The sequence below is a fragment of the Puntigrus tetrazona genome, unplaced genomic scaffold, assembly GCF_018831695.1.
Source record: "Puntigrus tetrazona isolate hp1 unplaced genomic scaffold, ASM1883169v1 S000000008, whole genome shotgun sequence".
Classification (NCBI taxonomy): domain Eukaryota; kingdom Metazoa; phylum Chordata; class Actinopteri; order Cypriniformes; family Cyprinidae; genus Puntigrus; species Puntigrus tetrazona.
Window position 1 is genome coordinate 711,459 of NW_025047688.1, and position 11,103 is coordinate 722,561.

An 11,103-nucleotide genomic window follows, 5' to 3' on the forward strand; every position below is an offset into this window, starting at 1 on the left:
ACAAACCTGCAAGACTCAAGATGGTTGACTTATTTTGACTTCGATGACGAGACACGCAGAACCAGAGACATCTCAAACTACTGATGCAATGCATCTTGACGCATCTTTTCTTGATAACTTGAAACCGAAATTTTGGAGTTAACCGAAGACGTCTATGCGAACCGGGGTGGAACATTTCTTCCCGATGTGACTGTTGCACGGCTAACTGGCCAAAGAGACTCGGTTCTGTGTTTCTTCCCAGACAATGGTCTACTGAACGAGGGAGACTGGCTAGATAGATGTGGGTCATGGCCCTTGTCGGCAGTGTAGTAACAGCTGCACAATCAAGGATTCGGTCTTTCCTCCACCTGGACGGAAGAGGTTCATCACATCTTTCTAGATATTGATGAGCTGCTTGCGTGTGCAGCCTTAATGGAGTGACCTGATTGGTTGAGACGGTGGGCCGCACAGGTGCTGGTAATCACAGAGGTTTTAAAAGACACACTCAGCACTGTCTGGAGGACTGCACACACACACACACACACACACACACACACACACACACACACACACACACACACACACACACACACAAGCCCATAAGCCCATCAGATCTAGATATACACGTGCCCTCATCAGTAGGTCTGCATACACATACTTTTTATGTTCTGCTAATCAGTGAAGATGCAGGGGAGAGATTTACAGTATTAGATTTAGATTTACCCCCAATGACCTCTTGACCTCAGGGCACCTTAACCTTTAATTCAGGACAGTTTTATTTCTCTTAGGCTGTTCTTTCGTAGCCATAAAGGTATAGTTCAGCCAAAAATGAAAATTATGTCAGCTGAATTTCTTCCGTGAACTTGACATTTAAAAAAATAAGTCATTGATTCCTTCTCCAATACATGAACGGTAACCACAACTCTTCAAATTATTGTCTTTAGTGTTGCACAGAAGAAAATAAGTCGAAAAGATTTGGACTGAGGGCGAATGAATGATCACAACAATTAACGATTTAACAATTAAAAACGTTCTCTGATGTGTTTCATTCAGTTTAGAATTTTGTCTTAGATATGTTTTCTTGAGTTCGGTTTCAAGTTTTAGTGGTGTTTAAACAACATCTCAATTAAAGTCATTCCTACAGTTATTTTATCTTGTGAAAACCCCACTATTGAAAAGAGTACTAAATATGAAAATAAGATGCATTTAAATTATATATTTGATCGTGAAATAAATGCCATTTTACTGTCACTTTTTTACATGTATACTGCAATTAAACGGATATTATAGTATGAATTAAATGCCTGTACTTCAGAGCCATTTTGACTCCCTTAAACACATCTTTATATGTAATTTAGTAACTTAATGATAAAAGATTTTCTTTAGATCTCTTTAAATCTAATTTTTTATTTCAAAATCACGTGTGACATTTTACTATGAAGCTTGTCAGGCCTCAAGCACAGTGCCAGTGAGTTATGATGGCCGATTATCATATTTTCTTCTTCATATTTTCTTGCTATGGCAAATTCTATCACCGCATTATAGTCTAGGAGAAACAGTTGAGTCATTAAAGAAATATAATTAGCGTTTTTCTCTTTTTCTCTGCGCCTCTAGAACAAATTACATACATAATCTCTCTCTCTCTCTCGCTCTCTCTGTGTGTGTGTGTGTGTGTGTGTGTGTTTGGGTGAGAGTAAAGGAGATTCAAGATAACTGCACGATTTGTCTGTAAGAGAGAAAGAAAGGATATGAGATTGTGTGAGAGAAAGTGTGTGTGTGTTGAGGTATCTTACTGTGAATGAAGAATGTGAATTTGTGAGTGTGTCTGAGAAAGAAAGAGGGCTCTCTATTGGAGGCCCTGCTGAGGCTTGTGGAAGAATATGCCTGTGTGCGTGAGTGATTGTATATTCAGTGGCCCTCTGATGGCTTTTGAAATGCATGTGAGTGTGTTTTGGGACTCACGCTGTTCTCTGCCGGGAGATGTCTGTGTCGAGGAGCGTTTGTGTGTGTGTGTGTCTTCCCGCTGGGCGCAGTGTGTCGAGAGAGGCTCTAGCGCCGTTCTCTGATTGGTGGGTGATGAAGATGATGAGGAGAAGGACAGTGTTGAACCCCACAGAGCAGCTCTGCAGAGCTCCGCGGGACCCTCTGGGCCCTCCGCTCGGGGCCTGATTGGCCCATGAGATCACGCTCGTGCATAGACGCCACGGACCCCCCGCTGATCGCCGGAGCGGGGGAAACAGGTCACCAGCCGGTCCGGCTGCGGAGCGCGTGTAGGATTTTAAACAGGCAGGGAAACACACGTCAGCGTCTCGTCATGAGTGAGCATCTTCACATCAGCAGTCCGAAAGTTTGTCAAAGGGACATTTCACCCAAAAACATGTTGTGATGTCCATTTTTGAAGAACACGCTGAATTTAAAGATTTATTTTGTCATCAGCATGTGTTTTTCAAGCCTATAAGATTTTGGTTTATTTTCAGGACGCAAATTAAGATTTTTAATAAAACCAGAGAGACTTCATTCCTTCATAAAAAAAAAAAAATCGGTCACATTTTATTTGAATTCCAATCCTCGTTATAAACGAATCATTGCATATAACTTTTGCATTATTACATTCTTAATTTGCAGCTGATTAAAAGTTAGCCAGGTAGTTTGCTAAGTTTATTGGATTACAGATGGTTATGCAGAAAATGTGCTTTATAAGTACTAATAAGCACCCAATATGTTAATAACGTGCATGCTAATGTTAATTAGCATGCTAATATGCAACTAGTTAATAGTGAGAATTGGTCCCCATACTGAAGGGTCACCAAAAGTTATATGGCTAAATTAAATGCAGCCTTTTATTCACATTTTTCACAACTGGAAATGTAAAGGTAGTCTGAGGTAGTGAACGTGAGCTATGACATAGTGGCTGGCACCCATGAGCTTAGCTTTAGAGCTTTGTCCAGCATCCCGAAAGACATCCCGCAATTATCTTTTTTTTCCTTCCCTGAAATCACACAATGCGAAATATGATAATAAAAACGCGTGACTGTTTAAAAATCCATTTGCGCAGCTGTCATGTCGTCGCCAGAGCAGGAGAATAACCAGCCAATGCAGTTGTAGAGAGGGTTTATTCTTCCCCAGCGTGGACAGAGCAAAGGAATCTGTGTGGACCTTATGAAATGCTCTTATAGTCATGCATATAGTCTAATAAAGTAAAACACCTACTAGTCTGGTATTCAGTTCAGCATGTAGTAGACTGAATAGATATGTTATATCGTATCACTCATACCTGGGCCTGCCACAGAGCAGTTCTCAATTAATAAAGCTTACTGTTGATTTGCATCAAACAAACTCTTCATACAGTGCATATATAGTTTACTTGCTATTCATTCTATTTATTCCTATTATCTGAACAAACCTCAAACATTGCAAACATTGAAAACCGATAAATACAGACATATAACCGGTATAAAAAAACGAGAAGTGCTGTTCAAAATCGCATCAAGAAAGTGCTTGCCGTTTAATTGTGCACAGTGTATCAACTGAAAATGAGACTGTCTGTGTCAAAAGCCTGAAAACTACTGCATAATTTTTTTCTTGACTTCAATGTGCAATGTTAATTTAAGCAGCAGCCGTATGCTGCGTTTGGAGGCCAGCTCTTATCTGCCTCTGTTCGCCCTGAGCGTGTCTTCAGTGTGTGATTCATGTGTGGAGAGGGGGCGTCAGCGGTCTGTCTGTCCCCAGGGTGGAGATCCGGTCCTGGGGCTGAGGCTTGGAGACAGAGGGGCTGACGGCCTGAGAGCCTGGAAGGCTCAGCGCTCTAAATGAGAGTATTGTGAGAGTCAACCTGCTCTCATCTTCATGTACAATCTCCTTTTTTCCCTTCTCTCTCAGCACATTACTAAGCCAGACTATGTGACGACAACCATTGTGTCCGTGCTGACACACACACACACACACACACACATGCTGAGGATAGAGAGTGCAGTGAGATTTCAGAGGCCAAAAACCTGGGAATCCCCTGCCACACACACACACACACACACACATACTTGTATTTGTGGTTTACGGGGACTCTCCATAAGCGTAATGGTGTTTATACTGGACAGACTGTATTTTCGATCGCCCTACACCAACCCTAAACCTACCCCTTAAAGGAAACTACTGGCATTTTTTGCAATTTCATAAAACACTGTTTGTTTAAGCCTTTGTTTATGACACTGGATGTGTCCTCATAAACCATGTTTAAGTTGTTGTGCCCATGTCATTATACACATTTGTGTCCCCGTAAACCACAAAGGCCAGTACACACACGATGAGCGTGATTTCACCAAGTGCAAGATGTTCCTGGAGCAACATTCCAGTCAGCCAATCAGATTTGAGGGATCATTTATCTGGAAATATCACTGATTTTAGGAATGAATTTTGAGTATAATTAGGTTTAGTTGCAGGGATTGGGATAAGTCTATATTTTTAGACAGTAATGTTGATCCAGGATCATGTCTTACTTGGCAAAATCACAGCAACCGTACACACACACACACACACACACAAATACACGTTTGGTTTTGTTAAGTGTGGGGACATTCCATAGGCGCAATGGTTTTTATACTGTACAAACTCTATGTGCCCCTACACCAATCCTACACCTAAACCTACAACCTACAGCCATTTTTGAAAAAATGTCATACCCATGTCATTAAACAAATTTAAATTTAACAAAAACAGCGCACACACGCCTGATTCACTTCATATGCAATAAAAAGCTTTTCATACATTTTGTTCGAGTTCATCTGCGCAAGGGTACTTTGTCAAATAACATGAGCGTAAACTTTTTTCAAATTTTTTTAAACGCCCATTGCAAATAGAAAAAAAAAACAAAAATCAGGGAACATACCGAAATGTAAACATTTATTTTTATTTCAACCGTAAATAAAGGATTTTGAAAAAAATGCGAAAAGCAAAAGAAGTCAAGATTTCAGATTCTGGCCGGTTTCTATAGCTCAGCGATCAAACAGGCGAAACATGATATTGTGAACTCTTGTTAAAGATGGTTGAATGTTCTTACGTCCGTTGAAGACGATCCGTGGAACATCCTAAAATCAGACAGTGCTCCAGTACTGCTTCTACTGAAAAGAAAAGAAAAGAAAAGAAAAGAAAAGAAAAGAAAAGAAAAGAAAAGAAAAGAAAAGAAAAGAAAAGAAAAGAAAAGAAAAGAAAAGTAAAGTCTGACTTTTGAACACTAGTGGTCATTCCCTTTGTCAATTAAACAACTTATTTTATTAATTAAAAAGAAGTAATGAAATAAATCACAGCAATATTATATGCATTTTTAATTCAATAATTATTAAAGAAGGTTTTAAAGATTGCATGTATATAGAGAAATTTTTGAACATATTTAAAACCAGTGGTTTCCAAGGTCTTTGCTATGCTGTTGACCACTGGCCAAAAACAGCTCCGCTTCAATTATACATTCAGTTACTGATTAATATTAACAACATTAGGGTTGGGATCAGGGTTTGATTTAGGGTTATTGCATGCAATTACGCTTAATTTTGTGCTAACACTATACATGCAGCGCGTAACAAGGACGCTTTTAGAAAATGCGTTACTCGAATTCGCTCAGCGGTTGCACCACCTTTGCGAAAAATAGTCTAGCGCTAACCGCCGGTTTACCTGAAGCCAGAGCTATTTGTCTGCGGAGATATTACGATGGCGATATTGCAGAATGCGTCTGGACGGACGGGGATGATGGAAGCGCAGTCGAGTGCCAGTCACAGTTAAAAAAAATGTCAGATTGGGTTAGTCTCAAAAACAGGCTGCAAGATAAGGAACTGAACTTAGCAAATTGCATCCAGAACATTTTTGGGGCTGTGTATGCAGCATCAACTGATTTGCATAATTCCTCAAATGATAACTTTACCTTCACAGAGTTACCTTTGTCTGCGAAGATTGTGGCCTGATGTCTCTGAAAAACATTTTTAGGTATCATCGTTGTAGAGTAACTTCACAAATACGTACTGCATTTTGTTACTTTATTATTGCAAAATTAATTATCATTATTTGGTTTTGCTTTATTGCTATAGTAAAACTGTCACCATTTTTTAATAGTCTTACATTAAAGCCTACCTCTCCTTAAGCTAATGATTCGGTGTTCATAGCTTAAAAAGGCAAATAACGTGGCATATTTAATTCGGTTTTGCTTAAATCCTTACCCTTATTTTAATCCAGAATCCAAAATGGCAACAGTGCTGTCCTTAACCAAACGTTTGATTGCTGCTCTCATTGCACACATTTCATAAAAGAAACGGTTAACACCAGATCCATCTTTACAACACGCAGCGTTTTGTAAAGTGATGCTTGCCTTTTTCTTTGGCTGCCCCAATATAAAAGTCTCATTGTGGAGCTTTGGCTTTCATAATGACCCTGTGTGACAAAGACAGAATCTGATGTAGTTACATATTCATGGAAGCCGATACGTTCAGCAGAGTGCGCTTCCTGCGACGGCGGCGCAGGCGATCACACACACACACACACACACACACACACACGCACGCACGCATGGCCGAGTCCATTTGCTCAAATGGTGAGATAATTGTACCGAAGCCATTAGCATCTCAATATCAGTAGCACACTTCTCACATCCAGAGAGAGGGAGCGGACACAGGCCCGTAATGGAGGCTGGTTAATGGACCTCACTCTCCACACGCTCCAGTGACACTTCTCGGCCAAGATTTGCGTCTCGTTATTCTCTGGGAACCGATTTATTAATTAATTTCTTATTTAATCTACCCCAAATTCCTCATTCTGCCTCTTCTGGTCAAGTCAGTTTATCTGAATAGCTTTTGACAACCGCATTGTCTCAAAGCAGCTTTGCTGAAAATCGTGATGGTGGTGTTTAACATCTCGAAATGTTCATGTCTTATAGTCACGTTTATCAGATTAGAAACGGACAACGATACAGTTTACATGTTGCAATGAAGCAAGCGATCAAGCTGTTTATCTCAAGTATGAAATACTAAACTGAACTGAATATATGAATGAAGTGGATAAAGCTGTGCATATCGGCTTTTATGCTGTATTTTCCGTTGCCCTATATCTAAACCTACCCCTCACAGGAAACTTTGCGCTTTTAAAAAAACAAAAAAATCCACTCTGTATGATTTACAAGCCTTTTGAATTATGGGGACACTGAAAATGTCCTCATAAATCACCTTCATGTTGTAATACCTATGTCATACCTATGTCATTATACAAATGTCTTTCCTCATAAACCACATAAACACACACACGCACACACACACACACACACACACACACACACACACACACACACACACACACACGCACACACACACCTGGCTAATGACTGGTCTTTGTGTCAAGGTATATAAACAGTAGGCTATTTTAGAAAGAAACTAGGAATGAGGGAGGAACGAATCAAATATAAATAATTTTATGCTATTGAGTGAATAAAATGTAATAATAATGAATGAATGAAGTATTTTATCTAATTACAAGTGCTTAAATTTTGGGTTCTAATTCCAGCACTGGGTAGTAACTAATTACATTTTTACAAGTAATAATATATATAGACAAAGTTCACCCAAAAATGGAATTTAATTGAAAGTCATAGGATATTACTTATACATGTATGACACATAATAATGTTTGGTCCTCCAGTATACAAGCCAAAGCCAAAAACTCCATTTTATTAATTCTATTGGCTTTTATTTGTCTACGCAAGTCGCAGTAAAGTCTGCCAGATTGTGTTAGTCTGCAGCTCACAACCGGGCAGCAAGACGAACTTTGAGAATCGCAATCAAAACACATTTTTGGCCCTTGTTTACGGCATTTCCCGATTTGCATAATTCCTTTATTGAGTCAGGTTCTGAAACAACGCGCGCAAACGGCAAATCCACAATACTATCAGCAATCATCAGTCATTTGCGGTGACTTCCCACCGTCTTTCAGTCCTGTGTGTCACTTTTCGTTTCATTTTCCTCTTTTCTCCTCCATCCAGGTTGGCATGACAACAGATGAAACCAATGGCTTTATTCGGCGATCCAGCAATCGCACAATACCCATCAGCCCCCTCTGCTCAGGCCAGGCTATCCGAAATCAATCTGAACCTCGCCAAACAATGTTGCCGTGTCACCGTACACCTGACAGGTATTGAGGTATTCAGCTCATGTCCTGTATCACGCTGGGACCCCCCCTCCGTCCCATTACCCACCCATTCAGAGCAGTCAAAGCCCGGAGCTCAAGCAGGCAAAACTGTTATGATCCTCTGGGTTCGGGCTCAGATAAAGCGCAATTGAGGAAACACACTGAAGTCTGTGTTTGGCCGATATACAGATACAGAGCCATTAGGAGACCTCAGTTGACATGAGATAGGGAGGTCTTGTGTAAAGACTAAAAAAATATTCATTGATGCCCCGTCTCACTAATGAAAGAGACAAATTACACACGGACCGCTGTAATGACTGGTCTGAGATGGGAAAGTGTGGTTTTATGTTGCCGAGACGATTAAGGCTATTGTTGTTCGAAGTGCTAAAAGTCACATGGTGCTGGTGCGCTCCGGAGAAGTTTGACACATTTTCACAAACTGTTGCTCTGAAACGTGTCCATGGAGGCCCGTGAGAGCGCATGACTTCATTAAGTTAATCAGTCGCCTCGTTAGTAAACAGGCACTGATAGCGGAGACAGCGACGAAGTCGTTCGTCGTTTCTCTATATGTGTCATGCGATGTTAACGTTTCAATTTGAAAAGGTGTTCATTGCTAGTCCTTGGTGGCTCAGGCTAACATTAGCTCATTAGTATGCGTCGAAATTAACGTAATTGTTCAAAATAAGTCAGTGAGATTGTGAAAGTGTAGGTAACACTTGTTAAGTATTAACTATGACTTTTCCCGCAGTAAACTCTTAATTTGCTGCTTATTACTAGTTAGTGCGGTAGTCGTTAAGTTTAGTTATTGTAGAATAAAATCATGAAGAATAAGGCATTAATATGAGCTTTATTAGCACTAATAAATTATTAATTTTCTAGTAATATGCATGCTAATAAGCAGCTAATAGGAGTAACCGTAAAATAAAGTGTTACTGTATTTTTCATTGTTAACAAATTGAACTTTTTTGTAAAGTGTTACTGTTTTTAATATAGAAATGGAAATAATTTTTAAGTATTGTAATGCTGTAACACACATTTACTTTTAACTATTATTACTGTATATAAACTATAAACTATAAACTCTTAGTTACTGCTTTTATTCTAGCTGTTGCAGTAGTTATGCTTGGAGTGGATTAAGGATTCTAGAATATGTGCTGTATAAATATTAATAAACAGCCGAAATGCTAGTGATATGCATGTTAACAAGCAACTAGTTAGTATTGTTAATTGGACAGCTGTGACAGTTAAGGTCACAGGTTAACAGGACAAAAAACTATTGGTACTGATGAATGATATTGGTAAAGCCACCTGAGCTTAATAATGGTTGACTAGTTAGCTGAATATTAGATGTTCCCTAATATCTACAGCAGTATATATTATTTGGCCTTTAGGTATAGCAAATGTGTTCAAATGAAATCATGTAAATAAACGTTATGATATATTAAGAAACAAACAGCACCTCCTCATGCAGACAACCATCACGACTTCATTGCATCCTGCCGATCGCTCACCGGGTGATCACTTTATTCCTGGTCAGGTGAGAATTCAGCGTTTAATATTATTGCTTCAAGAAATAATCATCAGCATGTGCCGGTAGCAATTTGGCTTTCCTGTTGTTGACTGGGGCTTTTCATACAGCTAGAAATGTTTAGATCTGTAGATCAAATCACGTCCCAAAGGACAATTAACCAGAAATTCACTCAAATTGCAGCTAATTTTATGTTTTCCACTCTTATTTTTTCAGTCTGTTTATCTTTCTTCTCTCTTTCTCAGAAACTCCTTCTTTTTTCCCTCACTCACGATGTTGTTGTTGTTGTATGCCCCCGTAGCTGCAGCTCTCCTCTTCGGGAGGGAGATGTTCTCGATGGAGGTAACCTGCGACTGCTACCTTAAAGAGCTATTTCTGCCTGATTTAACTCATAAACATTGATTTCGCCGGGATAAAAAGCACTCATTTAGGCCATATCAAACAATACCATTCGCAGCGCTGCTGTCTGTTTATAGATGGGTGGCTCCTTTAAAAGTGTTGCAAAAGTGTTTTTTCATTACGAATTAGCAGTATATCGCTAAGTAGGTCGATATTGGGAAAATCCCACATTTTCTATGCAGACTTTGATCTCTTTCTAGAGCCTAGTTTTAGTTTTTTTTTGCATGACCGGCATTGCCGGGAAAAGCAGCAGACTGAGAATGAGGAATGTGTGTTTGTTTGCTCAGGCAGCTGGTTAGCAACTCCCGTCTCGTTTCATTTCACCCCTCTCGTTATTCTGTCCTTCCTTCCCTACGTCCCTCAATTCCCTCTGACCCCAGGCGCGCTCCCATCAGCCCGGTGAGCCGGGCCGGTTCGCCGTGGACAGAGAGAAATGGAGAACGAAGCGGGAGCGGAGGGAGACACACACACACACACACACGCACGCACGTGAGCGCTGTGACTCTGGCGAGGAGTGTTAATAGTTATTGATCCGCTGTGTTTTTAATGTGGAGCGTGGGCCGGCTGCCACAGCGAGGCGGGGGAGGCAGACACACAGAGAGCCGGTGTAATAGAAATCTCGCTCCCCTGTTTTTTGTGCCGCGTCCCTCCCCTCTCTTCCATCTCTCTATCTCAGGCTGTAGATTGATCTTCCTCTTCCTGCTGTTTGGGGCTCTGTCATTACCCTCTCTGTCATTAGAGAGGAGTCAGCAGCCGGGCTGCCCTGCCCGCATCACTCTGCACAGACAGCTCGACTCATCCCTCACACTGACTCCACATTTATAACAGCAGCTGACACACACACACACACACACACACACACACACACACACACTCGTGCATCCAGACCAGAGGATCTCGAACCCTTCACTTGTGCTCCGGGGGTCTGAGGGTTTTACCAGCACACTGACAGCACTGTGATCTTCAGAACACAGATGAACTAAAACACACCTATTGATTTTTTTCTTTAACATTTACATTTTGCACGCTTGTTTTTAACTGCA